Source organism: Chelonoidis abingdonii, chromosome 4, assembly GCF_003597395.2.
Source record: "Chelonoidis abingdonii isolate Lonesome George chromosome 4, CheloAbing_2.0, whole genome shotgun sequence".
NCBI lineage: Eukaryota > Metazoa > Chordata > Testudines > Testudinidae > Chelonoidis > Chelonoidis abingdonii.
Genome location: NC_133772.1, coordinates 15,241,444 through 15,254,868, shown reverse-complemented (window position 1 = coordinate 15,254,868; position 13,425 = coordinate 15,241,444). Strand labels below are relative to the sequence as shown.

General features: G+C 43.6%; 1 protein-coding gene across 1 annotated transcript in view; it reads left to right on the top strand.

Moving 5' to 3' along the window:
* Positions 1 to 484: 484 nt before the first annotated feature.
* The window catches only part of CDK18 (cyclin dependent kinase 18), a 180,606-nt gene continuing 167,665 nt past the window's right edge, over positions 485 to 13,425 (top strand). Inside the window, exon 1 of the mRNA XM_032792505.2 lies at positions 485 to 721. The gene's annotated coding sequence lies outside the window, so the exon portion shown is untranslated. The remainder of the gene's footprint in view (positions 722 to 13,425) is intronic.

Below are 13,425 nucleotides of genomic sequence, written 5' to 3'. Positions count from 1 at the left end.
AGGGGATCTTCCTCTCTTGCTCCACAGGACTCTACCACTCCCGTGCAGCCTGAGACATATAGGGGCAGGACATGCCCAGCCAGGGTTGCAGCTGTGTTAGGTGCACTGAGTTTTCTCAGATATCAGTTCTCAGGTCAAGCTGAAATCTCTGAGTTTAATATTAACTATTATTATTGCATTTAGTATTATGTAATACTTAAATCACTATTGCACTTTAGCATTTTAATCCCCTTATACATTATTGTATTTAACATTTATTATTATGTATTAGTTTAATCACTATCGTATTGTATTTCTGAATAGTAATTATTTACATTATTATGTCATTGTTATGTATTATTGAATTCTCTGGTTTTGGAACCACTCCTTGTACTGAAATGTGCTGTGTATGGAAGCCCCTAATCATTTTGTGTGTGCACTGCATGTTTCTTTAATGTTATCCCTCCCTGCATTTCCTCCAGTGAGCGATAAAGGAGTTACAATAGGGAGTGTGGAAACATGTACCAAAGCTGATACTACTTATTTATATCGCTCCATAGTAAGACATGTAAGAAGGTTGCTGCCCCAAGGTCCCCATCCTTCAGTTCTAACTCAGACAAAATTTCCATTGATTCAAAACAGAAGGCTCCAGCAGTCTGATCCTGCAATCTCTTCCAGTGTGGAATTAATAAGAGTTCAGTGTGTTAAGAGCTGAAAATTGTCCAGCGCACTCAAATCTAAGGTAAGCAGTCCTTGGCCAACTTTTTCTCTCACCTCTCACACTTGGCCAGTTCACCACGCTGCTGCCTCCCACCTCAGAAGGGGCTGCATTTCAGTGGGGCAATGTATATAGTTTGTAAAGTGCTTTGGGCTCGTTCATCGTAAAAGCTATTCTGTAAAATATTATTATAACAGCCAGTGTTGGAGCTTACTGCTGCTTTTACTGTGACGCTTTCCAATTCCTTTTTGCATTACTTGATAAGTAACTTTGCAGTTATATGAGTCTGTCCTGTTACTATTTAGTTACATATGCTATTTTGAGCCAAATCCTGCAAACACCACCAGGTGTAGGCCAATATTTTCAAAAAGGGTTGGTGATTTTGGGAGCCCAATCTGAGATACCTGAAAGGGGTTTGATTTGCAGAAAGCACTGAGCTCTGAAAATTACAGTTCATCAAGTTGGGCACCCACAAAAAGAGGCACCCAAAATCACTAGTCACTTCTGGAATTGGATTTGGCTACAATGTTTACAGCTGATCCCTACAAGTCCTCATGTACATGCTTAACTTTATCCAAGTGACTACTCCCATTGCACATGCATAATTGTTTGCAGGATTGGGGCTTTAGATTTTATGCTTCTTGGTGAAGCGACCTTGGGCCCAGTTCTGCTTACAGTTACACTATTGTACACCTAGAGTAGTAATTCTATTACCTTCAGCGGAGTTGGTCCAGAGTTACATAAGTGTATGTGAGATCAGTGATCTTACACGTTGGACTCTTTTATTTGTTAATCTGATTTCCCTTTTCATAATAGATTCATGGACTCTAGGACTGGAGTTGAGAGGTCATTGAGTGCAGTCCCCTGCCCTCATGGCAGGACCAAATACTGTCTCAACCATCCCTGATATACATTTATCTAACCTACTCTTAAATATCTCCAGAGATGGAGATTCCACAACCTCCCTAGGCAATTTATTCCAGTGTTTAACCACCCTGACAGTTAGGAACTTTTTCCTAATGTCCAACCTAAATCTCCCTTGCTGCAGTTTAAGCCCATTGCTTCTTGTTCTATCATTAGAGGCTAAGGTGAACAAGTTTTCTCCCTCCTCCTGATGACACCCTTTTAGATACCTGAAAACTGCTATCATGTCCCCTCTCAGTCTTCTCTTTTCCAAACTAAATAAACCCAATTCTTTCAGCCTTCCTTCATAGGTCATGTTCTCAAGACCTTTAATCATTCTTGTTGCTCTTCTCTGGACCCTCTCCAATTTCTCCACATCTTTCTTGAAATGCGGTGCCCAGAACTGGACACAATACTCCAGTTGAGGCCTAACCAGCGCAGAGTAGAGCGGAAGAATGACTTCTCGTGTCTTGTTTACAACACACCTGTTAATGCATCCCAGAATCACGTTTGCTTTTTTTGCAACAGTATCACACTGTTGACTCATATTTAGCTTGTGGTCCACTATGACCCCTAGATCTCTTTCTGCCATACTCCTTCCTAGACAGTCTCTTCCCATTCTGTATGTGTGAAACTGATTGTTCCTTCCTAAGTGGAGCACTTTGCATTTGTCTTTATTGAACTTCATCCGGTTTACCTCAGACCATTCCTCCAATTTGTCCAGATCATTTTGAATTATGACCCTATCCTCCAAAGCAGTTGCAATCCCTCCCAATTTGGTATGATCTGCAAACTTAGTCAGTGTACCTTCTATGCCAATATCTAAGTCGCTGATGAAGATGCTGAACAGAGCCAGTCCCAAAACAGCCCCCTGTGAAACCCCACTTATTATACCTTTCCAGCAGGATTGGAAACCATTAATAACTACTCTCTGAGTACGGTTATCCAGCCAGTTATGCAGCCACCTTATAGTAGCCCCATCTAAGTTGCATATGCCTAGTTTATTGATCAGAATATCATGCGAGACCCTATCAAATGCCTTTCTAAAGTCTAGGTATGCCACATCCACCGCTTCTCCCTTATCCATAAGACTCATTATCCTATTAAAGAAAGCTATCAGATTGGTTTGACATGATTTGTTCTTTACAAATCCATGCTGGCTATTCCCTATCACCTCACCACCTTCCACGTATTTGCAGATGATTTCCTTAATTACTTGCTCCATTATGTTCCCTGGCACGGAAGTTAAACTAAGTGGTCTGTAGTTTCCTGGCTTGTTGTTATTTCCTTTTTTGTAGATGAGCACTATATCTGCCCTTTTCCAGTCTTCTGGAATCTTTCCCGTCTACCATGATTTTCCAAAGATAATAGCTAGAGGCTCAGATGCCTCCTCTGTTAGCTTCTTGAGTATTCTGGGATGCATTTCATCAGGCCCTGGTGACTTGCAGGCATCTAACTTTTCTAAGAGATTTTTAACTTGTTCTTTTTTTATTTTATCTTCTAAACCTACCCCCTTCCCATTAGCATTCACTATGTTAGGCATTCCTTCAGACTTCTCGGTGAAGACCGAAACAGAGAAGTCATTAAGCATCTCTGCCATTTCCAAGTTTTCTCTTATTGTTTCTCCCTCCTCACTGAGCAGTGGGCCTACCCTGTCCTTGGTCTTCCTCTTGCTTCTAATGTATTGATAAAATGTCTTCTTGTTTCTCTTTATTCCTGTAGCTAGTTTGAGCTCATTTTGTGACTTTGCCTTTCTAATCTTGCCCCTGCATTCCTGTGTTGTTTACCTATATTCATCCTTTGTAATTTGTCCTAGTTTCCATTTTTTTATATGACTCCTTTCTATTTTTTAGATCATGCAAGATCTCGTGGTTAAGCCAAACTGGTCTTTTGCCACATTTTCTATCTTTCCTACCCAGTGGAATATCTTGTTTTTGGGCCCTTAATAGTGTCCCTTTGAAAAACTTCCAACTCTCCTCAGTTGTTTTTCCCCTCAGTCTTGTCCATCTCTTTCTTCTTTCTAATGCAGGATTGTACTATATGAGTATCTCCCTCATTCTATTTGTCTCAGTTTGACATTCCTGAAAATAATATTATTTCCCCTCCAACCCCATCTTCCTCTCAGTAAATTCAAACCCCACTTTAAATTTAAGCCTGTCGTCTCATGTTGTTTGTTGGTGAGGCTGGCTGCTGTAGAGAGTGGGAGTTATATTGAGAGAGTTATATTGTCTGGTCTAGTTGAAATAATGAGGGGTACAAGAACAAAAAGTGACTCCTGACAGCTGTCTGAAACCTACCCAGACTGGAACTGAGGAATGTCCTATAGGTGGCACTATCTCACCCTGTCTTTCAGCCTGTCTTCAGCCCACACAGAATCAGGCAATGAAGAATGTGAAAGGAAAATAGCAGAACAAGCTATTCACATATTTATATCAATACTGTCAAAACAGTTATTTTTAAGATGGGCACATCTTGCTGCTGATTTAAAACTAAACAGAATGGCTGCGTCATTCCTGGAGGAGCTCTGGGTGGTACTAAGAATGAACAGACCCCAGATGCCCCAGCATTTGCAGGGTGGGTTGGATGAGAGTCCCCCAATCCAAACCCATGTTTGGGTGGTTCTGGGATAGATCTCAGGCAGAAAGGACCTATTTTTGCAAGTTGCAAGGTGACAGAAGTCTCACTGATCTTCTGAGGTTTATACCATTTCAGGCCACACTCCTGCCTAAGCAGTTGTGATATTTCAGTGCTGTTGAACCCTAACCTAACCCATGGGCCTTGAACACCAAGCCCCAGTCAAATCCAGATCCAAGCCCCATCCATAACAAATCAATTGTCTTTCTTGTTTCAACGTTATTTTTCCAAAGGCAATTTCTCAACATCTCTGTAGTAGCTTCCTGTATTGACTGTTTGCGTCTCTATATGTCCGCAGAATGATCTACCTTTCCAGTTGTTAGGGCCATAGGTACTGGAACTAGGAGTGCGGGGGGTGCTGCTGCACCCCCTGGCTTGAAGTGGTTTCCATTATATACAGGGTTTATAGTTTGGTTCAATGGCTCTCAGCACCCCCACTATATAAATTGTTCCAATTTCAGGGCTGTTTCAGTGGAAATCTTTCCATTGACTTGGATAGGATTCAGATTAGGTCATCAGTGCACTGTACAGTGAAGCCTGCACTAAGACTCACCTTTTGTAGTCTGTCCCCAAGTTCTTCTCACATCGCCAAAGTTTCTTGTACAATTTACTCAGCCTTTAAAGACCTGTCTTTACTAGGTGGCTAGTTTTTGCTGGACCTGTGCCTACAGAGACAAGCAGCATGGATTACTGGATGGTGCAACAGACTGGCACGCAGGAGACTTGAGTTTTAGTCCTGGCTCTGCCACTGGTTGGCTGAGGGATCTTGGGCAAGTCACTTTACTTGCTCTGTACCTCGGGTTCCCCATCTGTAAAATGGGGATGATGATACTGACCGGCTTTGGGATCTAGATATTTTTATTCTTTGAAACGAGTGACACTTGGCAGGATCCTTATTTGTCTTGGTGCAAGTCCTGCTACTCTATTTTTAGCTCTTCTTATTTTTATCTTGTCACCTCCATACTGGTGCACATAACAAAATTCATGTGGCAGGAATGGGGCCAAGGGGTTTGGAGTATGGGAGGAGGCTCAGGGCTGGGGCAGAGTGTTGGGGTGAGGGCTCTGGGGTGGGGCCATGGATGAGGGGTTCACGGTGAGGGAGGGGGCTCACTGCTGGTGCAGAGGATTGGGTGCAGGGGTGGGTAAGGGGCTCTGGCTGGAGGTGCAGGCTCTGGGGTGGGGCTGGGGATGAGTGATTTGTGGTGCAGACTGCCCCATGGCTACAGCGGGGAGAGAGGACTCCCTCCATATCTCTGTCCCTGCAGCAGCACCTCATCTGCGGAGGAAAGGCAGCAGCTCCAGGACTGGGGTTGCAGGACAGGTGCCTCTTCCCTGGCAACAGCAGATCCGGGCCAGGCTGGGTGGGGTCCGGGGGAGGGATGCCTCTGCCCCAGCAGTGGCAGGTCTGGGATGGGGTTGGGTTGGGGCCAGTGGAGGAGCATCTTTGCCCCGGCCACAGCAGGTTCAGGGCTGGGGGAGAGGCATCTCTCCCCGCTGCAGCCTGAGCGCCTGTGCAGTGCTCAGTAGGCTTCTGCATGGCCGTGCGGCCATGCAGCTTAGAGGGAACTTAGGTCATCATTTGAGATTTCTGTAACCTGAAATATATGGCAGAATGCAGGTTAAACAGAGCAGGAGACATACAGTTCTCTCCCAAGGAGTTCAGTCACAAATTTAATTAACACTTTTTTTTTAATGAGCATCATCAGCGTGGAAGCATGTCCTCTGGAAGGATGGTTGAAGCATGAAGGGGCATGCAAATGCTTAGTATATCTGGCATGTAAATACCTTGCAATGGTAGCTACAGAAGTGCCATGCAAATGCCAGTTCTCACTTTCAGGTGACATTGTAAATAAGAAGCAGGCAGCATTATGTCCCATAAATGTAAACAAACTTGTTTGTCTTAGCGATTGGCTGAACAAGAAGTAGGACTGAGTGGACTTGTAGGCTCTAAAGCAGTGTTCTCCAACTTTTTACACTCAAGATCGCTTTTTGAATTTAAGGGCAACCCAGGATCTACCCCGCCCTTTCCCCGAAGCCCCACCCCACTCACTCCATCCCCACCCTTACTCACTTTCACTGGGCTGGGGCAGGGGGTTGGGGTTCAGGAGGGGGTGCGGGCTCTGGGCTGGGGCTGAGGGGTTAACAGGGTAGGTGGGGGCTCCAGGCTGAGCCTGGGGCAGGGAGTTGGGGTGCAGGAGGGGATGAGGGGTGCAAGCTCTAGGAGGGAGTTTGGGTGCAGGACAGGGCTCTGGGCTGAGGCAGAGTGTGGAGGTGCAGGAGGGGGTACAAGATGCTGGCTCTGAGAGGGGGTCAGGGCTGGGGCAGGGGGTTGGGGTGCAGGAGAAGGTTTGGGGTGCTGGCTCTGGGAGGGGACAGGGGTTTGGGGGTGCAGCCTCCTGCATCTTTCACAAAAAAGAGATTGCACTACGGTACTTGTATGAGGCAAAATGAAAAAAACGACATCTTTATCATTTTTACAGTGAAAATATTTGTAATAAAAAATAATAATAGAAAGTGAGCACGCTGTATTCTGTGTTGTAATTGAAATCAATATATCTGAAAATGTAGAAAAACATCCAAAAATATTGAATAAATTTCAAACGGTATTTTATTGTCTAACAGTGAGATTACAAGTGCAATTAGTAGCGATACATTTTTTTAAAATTGCAATTAATTTTTTTGACTTAATCACGTGAATTAACTGTGATTAATTGACAGCCCTATTTATTATTTATTATTTGTGTTGCAGTAATGCCTAAAAGACTCAGTCATAGACCAGGCCCCCATTGTGCTAGGTGCTGTACTAACACAGAGCAAAAAATAGCCATTGACACATCCGAAATGGCTGTAAAATGCTACCTGACTGGAATTCTCCACTCACAGAAGGGCTGATCCAAAGGCCAACATAATTCAGTGGGCTTTGGATCAGGCCTTTGTGTCACTGCTGCCGTTTTATACCTGCTTTGTGCAAAATAAATGGTTAAAGAAGGTACAAGACAATGGAGAATCAGGTCCAGGGAGTTTCCAAAGTATCGGGGGGGCTTGGGAAGGGGACAGGCCTTTCTCAGCCTCAGGTGCCCCAACATGCATAGAGGAAACCCCACAGATCGGGAGGCATCCTTGGAAGAGTAGAACCTCTGTTGGAGTCCCCTGGGGCCCCTTGTTCACTTTGGCAGTACAGTTCCCTCAGGATTCAAAACAGCCATTTCCAAAATGCTCCCCAGTTTTGCACCTTGCACAGCATGTGAAGGGGTGTTTCTTTGCACAGGTTGGCCTATATAAACAACAAAGGGTGCGACCTCTAGATGTAATGTTATCTGCCATTAAGTTGATTGAGTGACACCTTATTTTGTTTTTATATGAGTCAGGATAATAAGGAGCAAATAATTAATTTTGACTGTAATCTTAATGATCCCATTTGCACTCTCTTTAATGTTCTCCTTTCAACCTTACTCTCTGTATTCTCTTTTCCACCATCTGTAAGTGCCACGTTTGTACTCCTTTTGCTTGGTTATGTTTGCAATAGCCAGTTGGTGTCGAGTCATTGATCTCAGTAATAATAAAGAAGTATCAACAACATGGAAAATGTAATTCATCTACTGCAAAGGGATATTATAAAGTCTCTTTATTACAGCAATTACATACCTGCTTTCCCAGTCATGCTTTTACAGTTAGAACAAGAAAGTGCTTACTCCAGGTGCATAGATTTCAGAGACATACAAAAGAACAGAAACAAAGCCAGTTAGCTGCTTCCAAAAAAGGGACTAGTCAGTAAAGAAAATTAATCAGTAGGAGACAGATCAATAGGCAGGTATTTCAGTGCAAGATACAGACATGATATGCATCTATAATTTATAATACAGTCTCGTAAACTAGATATGTTACAGCACAAGTCACTGGGCTCCCTGTATATATAGCCCTAGGCTACCTGTTAAGTGTATAAAGAAAATCACTTTGGTCATCATCACGTGCGAGAGTTTTATTGATCTGATTCCAGGATGGTTTTCCTAGCCCAGCTACCAGTGCTGGAGTGAGTGAGCCGGATCCTCCTGCTACATTGATTTACACCAGCTGAGGATCTGGCTCTGTGTTTCTGTGGCATCAATGCTGCAAGGTATCCTCAGTACTTCCTGCAAGATCCAGAGTGTGCCTTCAGCTCCCGTTGAAGTCAGTGGGAGCAGGGCCGACGAAGTGGGGGGGAAGCCGGTACAAATTACCGGGGCCTGGCAATCTGGAAGGGGGTCCAGGGCCTGGCTTCCGTGGCTTCATCGGCCCTGTTTAGCCAGTCCGCCCTTGTTGGGGGCCCCAATTTTTTTTTTCACCAGGGCCCAAACCCGCTCTCGGCGGCCCTGAGTGGGAGCTGAGAGGCAGCACCTTGCAGAAGACATTCAGCCCTTTGCAGGATCAGACAGTCTATGAAGGGTGGCCTGCACAGCACTGTTGCCCTACCAGAGCTTTCCCACCACAAGGCTTGTGTGATCTATAGGAAGAGTGTATAAGGTTAGTGTATTCGAAAATACTGTACAAGGTATATATGCATAATTTTAATCAAGTCATACCAGTAAGTGGGAAAATACCACCAGGGCCTCAGTCCTGCAATGTGATCTATGTGGGTGGACTTTTGTGCCAGGATTATTGTACCACTGAAGTCAATGGGGCTCTGCATGGGTGCAAAGGTCTGCCCCATTACATTGCATTGCATTACAAGTCCGGGACCTAAATAATTCCTGCAGATGTGACTGGTTTTAAGAAAACCCTCAAGGAAACAGATCCTCTATCCCGCTACATTTATTTCCCTTTGCATATTGAATTTGGCTGTAGAATGCTAAGCCACTGTCACTCATTAAAATGCAGCCTGATAATTAATCATACAAATTTGTTTCTGAGTCCTGTTTAAAAAGCCGCCAGCTTCAAACATGAATGAAATCCTAGAAAACAAAGTCATTGTTTGGGGATTTTTAATAGGATTGCATTCTCACAGGCCTTGATTTAATTTCCAAACACTGCCAATGTATGTCTGGGGCAGGGATTAAACAAGCAGCTTGAAAAGGGAGAAAGCAAAACATGTCATGTACCAAAAATACTCTTTATCTCCAGACATCTATAAAATCTATAGTCTAAAGCATGTGCTCTAAAAAGTATTACAAATATTTTTCTTAGATAGGAAATATAATAGCAAGTGAATAATCTACTGTGCATGTTTATATACTCTGCTATTAACAAGTTTCACATTTACTTTTCATCTTAAGTATACAGTACTTTACAAGAAGTTTGCATGGCTTTTTAAGACACTAAGTTACCATGCATTAATACATGAGGCTGACCGGGTCCTCTGTCTTTCCAAAGTAGAGAAAAGTCATTTATTGGCATCTTGAAAAACAGACTAAAAATAGCTGGTTTCCATGGCTACTGAGGCTGGGAGACTCCTGAGGAACATGTCTGGTTAGGTCCTTTTATGATGGAATCCAGACAGTGAAAGAAAAAAGGAATAGGGAGACACTTAATACATTGCAAAGACAGTCCTGCACCTTTAAATGTGTGGGTAACTGTACATTTCACTGAAGAACAATGGGGTTACATTAGAGGTGAATTAGGTCTGTTCTATTTTAGGATCCAATCCAGTAAAGCTTTTTAGGACAAGCTTAAATTTATGCATATGCTTTGCTGGGTGAGTCAGGGCCGTAGTGTTGCATCTTCTGTGACTATATCCTTGCTTTGTTCTGCGTTTTGTTTACATGCCTTTACACTAGAGATGGGTCTGAGGCCCCCCCCAACATCCCCAAACCTGGTGGAAGTTTTGGGGTGCTTAGATCCAAGGGGTTAGTTCAGGCCCATCTCTGTACTACATGTTGGTTTTTGTTTGTTTGTGACATTTGAACACACAGACAGACTCTCTGCATTTACACCACATAAATGAGAGTGAAATGTGACCCTACGTATAAATCTATACATATAATAAACTTCATAGTGAGGATTGTTTAATTATCAGTGGTTTAAGTCCATGAGTACGTTACCCATGTGGTCACCCTGCTTTTCAAAGTGGCTGTGCAAATTCTATACAGACACATTCAATGAATATACATTGTATTTAAGCAACTGTCTTTTTACCCTTAAAGAAGAGATACAAATAATGGTCTGGATGCTGCAGTTCTTGTTCAGGGCAAAATTCCTGTTCAGCTCAACGCAAAGGACTGCAAGATATGGGCCAGGAAGGCTATTCTGCTGATGAGCAAGGATGTGGGGGGGCGGAGGAATTTTCTAAAGTGACTAGTGATTCTGAATGCCCATCTAGAGACACCTTATGGGAGCCTGATTTTCAGCAAGTGCTGAGCATTCACCCTCTGGATCTCAGCACTTATTAAATTGACTCAAGCTGGGGACCCAAAATCACTAGTCACTTTTGAAATATTGGTCAAAGAACTCACTGGGGGATCGTGTCAGTTGCAGAAGGTATCAGACGAGACAGTGGTGTGCAGATGTCTGATTTCTTCACACCTAAGTACTACAGATGTTCTGTGCATAATCATAAAGAGCAAGATAACTGGGGCCACCAACTCAACGTGGGGGAGTAAAGCGCATTTAAAATAACATAATCCCACCACAGCACCCTAGAAGTGCAAGAAAGAAAAGGGCACCTTTGGTTAGATAATCTTAAAATAAATTGGATACACACTGGAATGCAGAAATCACTCTGGCTGTAATAAACAAAACACTGATACTGTTAATCCAATTAAATGCCAAAAGCTTGTGTTTGCAAAGTGTTCTGGTGGAATGAAGACTTAAATCCTATTGTGGAGTTTACAAAAAAAAAAGCGATTCCAACTTGATATATTGTAGACATGTGGGCATGTGTAGCAGATTAGATTAGGCCAGGGGTTCTCAAACTTCATTGCATTGTGACCCCCTTCTGACAACAAAAATTACTACATGTCCCCAGGAGGGAGCACTGAAGCCTGAGCTCACCTGAGCCCAGCTGCCCCAGATGTGGGGGCAAAGAACGAGCTCCACTGTTCTGGGCCGAGGAGCCAAAGCCCAAGGGCTTCAGCTCCAGGTGGGGGTTCACCCCCACTACTAAGGGATTAAGTCCTTGGGTTTTGGGCCCAGATGGTGGGGTTTGGGCTTCGGCCCCTAACCCCTGCAAGTCTAATGCCAGCTCTGGCGACCCCATTAAAACGGTGTGGCAACCCACTCTGGGGTCCCGACCCACAGATTGAGAAAGGCTGGATTAGGCTATATCCCTGTTCTTCTTGCACATCTTCAGTAAGACTTTCAGGAATATGTTACACAACAAGAGTTCAGGCTGCAGCTTTTTTCTTGGCTTCACTCTTTGTGCATGTTCTGTACCCTTCCAATTCACTGCACAAATATTTCCTTCATCTTAAATAAATGCAATGAAAGTTCCTTGGCAAGACCACCTCTGTCAAGAGATCATCTGCTGATAAAAAACAAAACAACTTGGGATAAAACCCCACCATGCACACACACACAATTTTTTGGTCCCTTACCCACTTACTGTCATGCAAATAAACATCTGGAGACTCTCTGGCTCCAAAGTAGGCCAATATTTACAAAGAGGATACACTGCCTCTGTTGGGAGTTAGCCCAAGGCAACGCTCTGGTTATTTTGATCATTAAAGCTGTTTCCCCCTTGACTAAACCATCAGCACTACTACAGTGTCTCTACTGTCAAGATCAAGCAATGCTGGTTTGCCTTTTAATTTCAAGACATTTTGGGCCAGATCCTCAGCTCTAGTAAATTGGCGTCATTGGAGCTATGCTGATTTATACCAGTGGAGCATCTGGCCCTTTAACTTAAATACATTTTGCCAACTTCCCAGAAAGAATTGGATGGGGAAAGGGGGCTGCATATTTGGTTTCCTAAATTCCCATGAGCACATCACCTTCATAGGTCCCCACTGGGTCATCTGAAAAGCTGGTCATGGGCAGGGGCTGCAGGCAACTAGTGGGGTGTGTAGCAATGGAGTTTCGCACATCAGTGCTTGCTGCATTGCAGAGATGAGCAGATTTGCCTGTTTCAAATATATCCTTCCATTCTCATTTAGAGAAACTTGGATGGTTTCCTTCACTGTAATAGGATTAGAGATGGATTATTTCTGGTGGGAACAAATGCATCTTTCAGGAGCATAACATTCATTTTCCGAGGAACAATGATGGTAGCTAGCACAGAACTCTTCTCTTTGAAGCTGTTCTGGGGAGTTACATTACAGTTAAGACTCCTGTTATAATGGGGAGAATTATACAGAGACTTCGGGGTGGCTGGAAGTGATATTAAAGCAAATGTGTCATAAAAAGAGAAAAATAACCTTACTTTTTCTATAGCACCCTTTTCACCCAAAGAACTTCACAGGGACAACTGGGAGTCAGGACACATGGGTTATTTTCCTGCCTCTGCCACTGACTCCCTGGGTGGCTTTGGGCAGGTCACTTCCCTGTTCTGAGCCTCAGTTTTCCCCTCAGTAGCATGGAGGTAATGATGCTTCCCTTCCTTTGTAAAGTGCTTTGAGATTTGTAGATGAATAGCTCTGTAATAGTTTGTTGTTGTTAATTTATTATTAGTAGTGGTATTAAGATTTACATTTCTATAGCCCCACTGAAATGCCATCACCTCTGAGGTAGAAAGGTGGAAGCCAGATGGACAAGCAGCATAAAGCATGTTACACAAGTATGGCCACTGAAGCAAAATGCTTCTTATATATACTTATAAAAATGCCAGGGTTTGTGCGAGTATGTGGGTGAGGAAGAGAAAGAGAGAGGGGAGCTCATTTGTGCTTTGACAAGAGCTGTCAGCTTTCCAGCTTTCACAGTTTTGGAAAAGTCTGGTGTCCTCATAAAATGCTGCCACTGAGGAGGAAAAAATCTAACTTTTTGCCCACTGCAACCTTGTCACGTGGAAGTTAATTGGCAGTCCCCACTCTCAGCCTGGGCAATTAGCAAAGAGCAAACTGCTTGGAAGTTCAGACTGTTGACAGGTTTGCTGCAGAAAAGCGCCGGGCTGGAACCTGGTGGGAAATGATGTGTGGATGAAGGAACCTTCAGCCATCAACCTAGAGGTCAAGTCATTACGATAGGAGAATCAAGAAGCACCATAAGCCATTTATGAGCACCACAGGGGTCAAGTCAAGAGCAAATAATTTTGCTTAGAGCCACTGTGGATAATATATTATTACTTT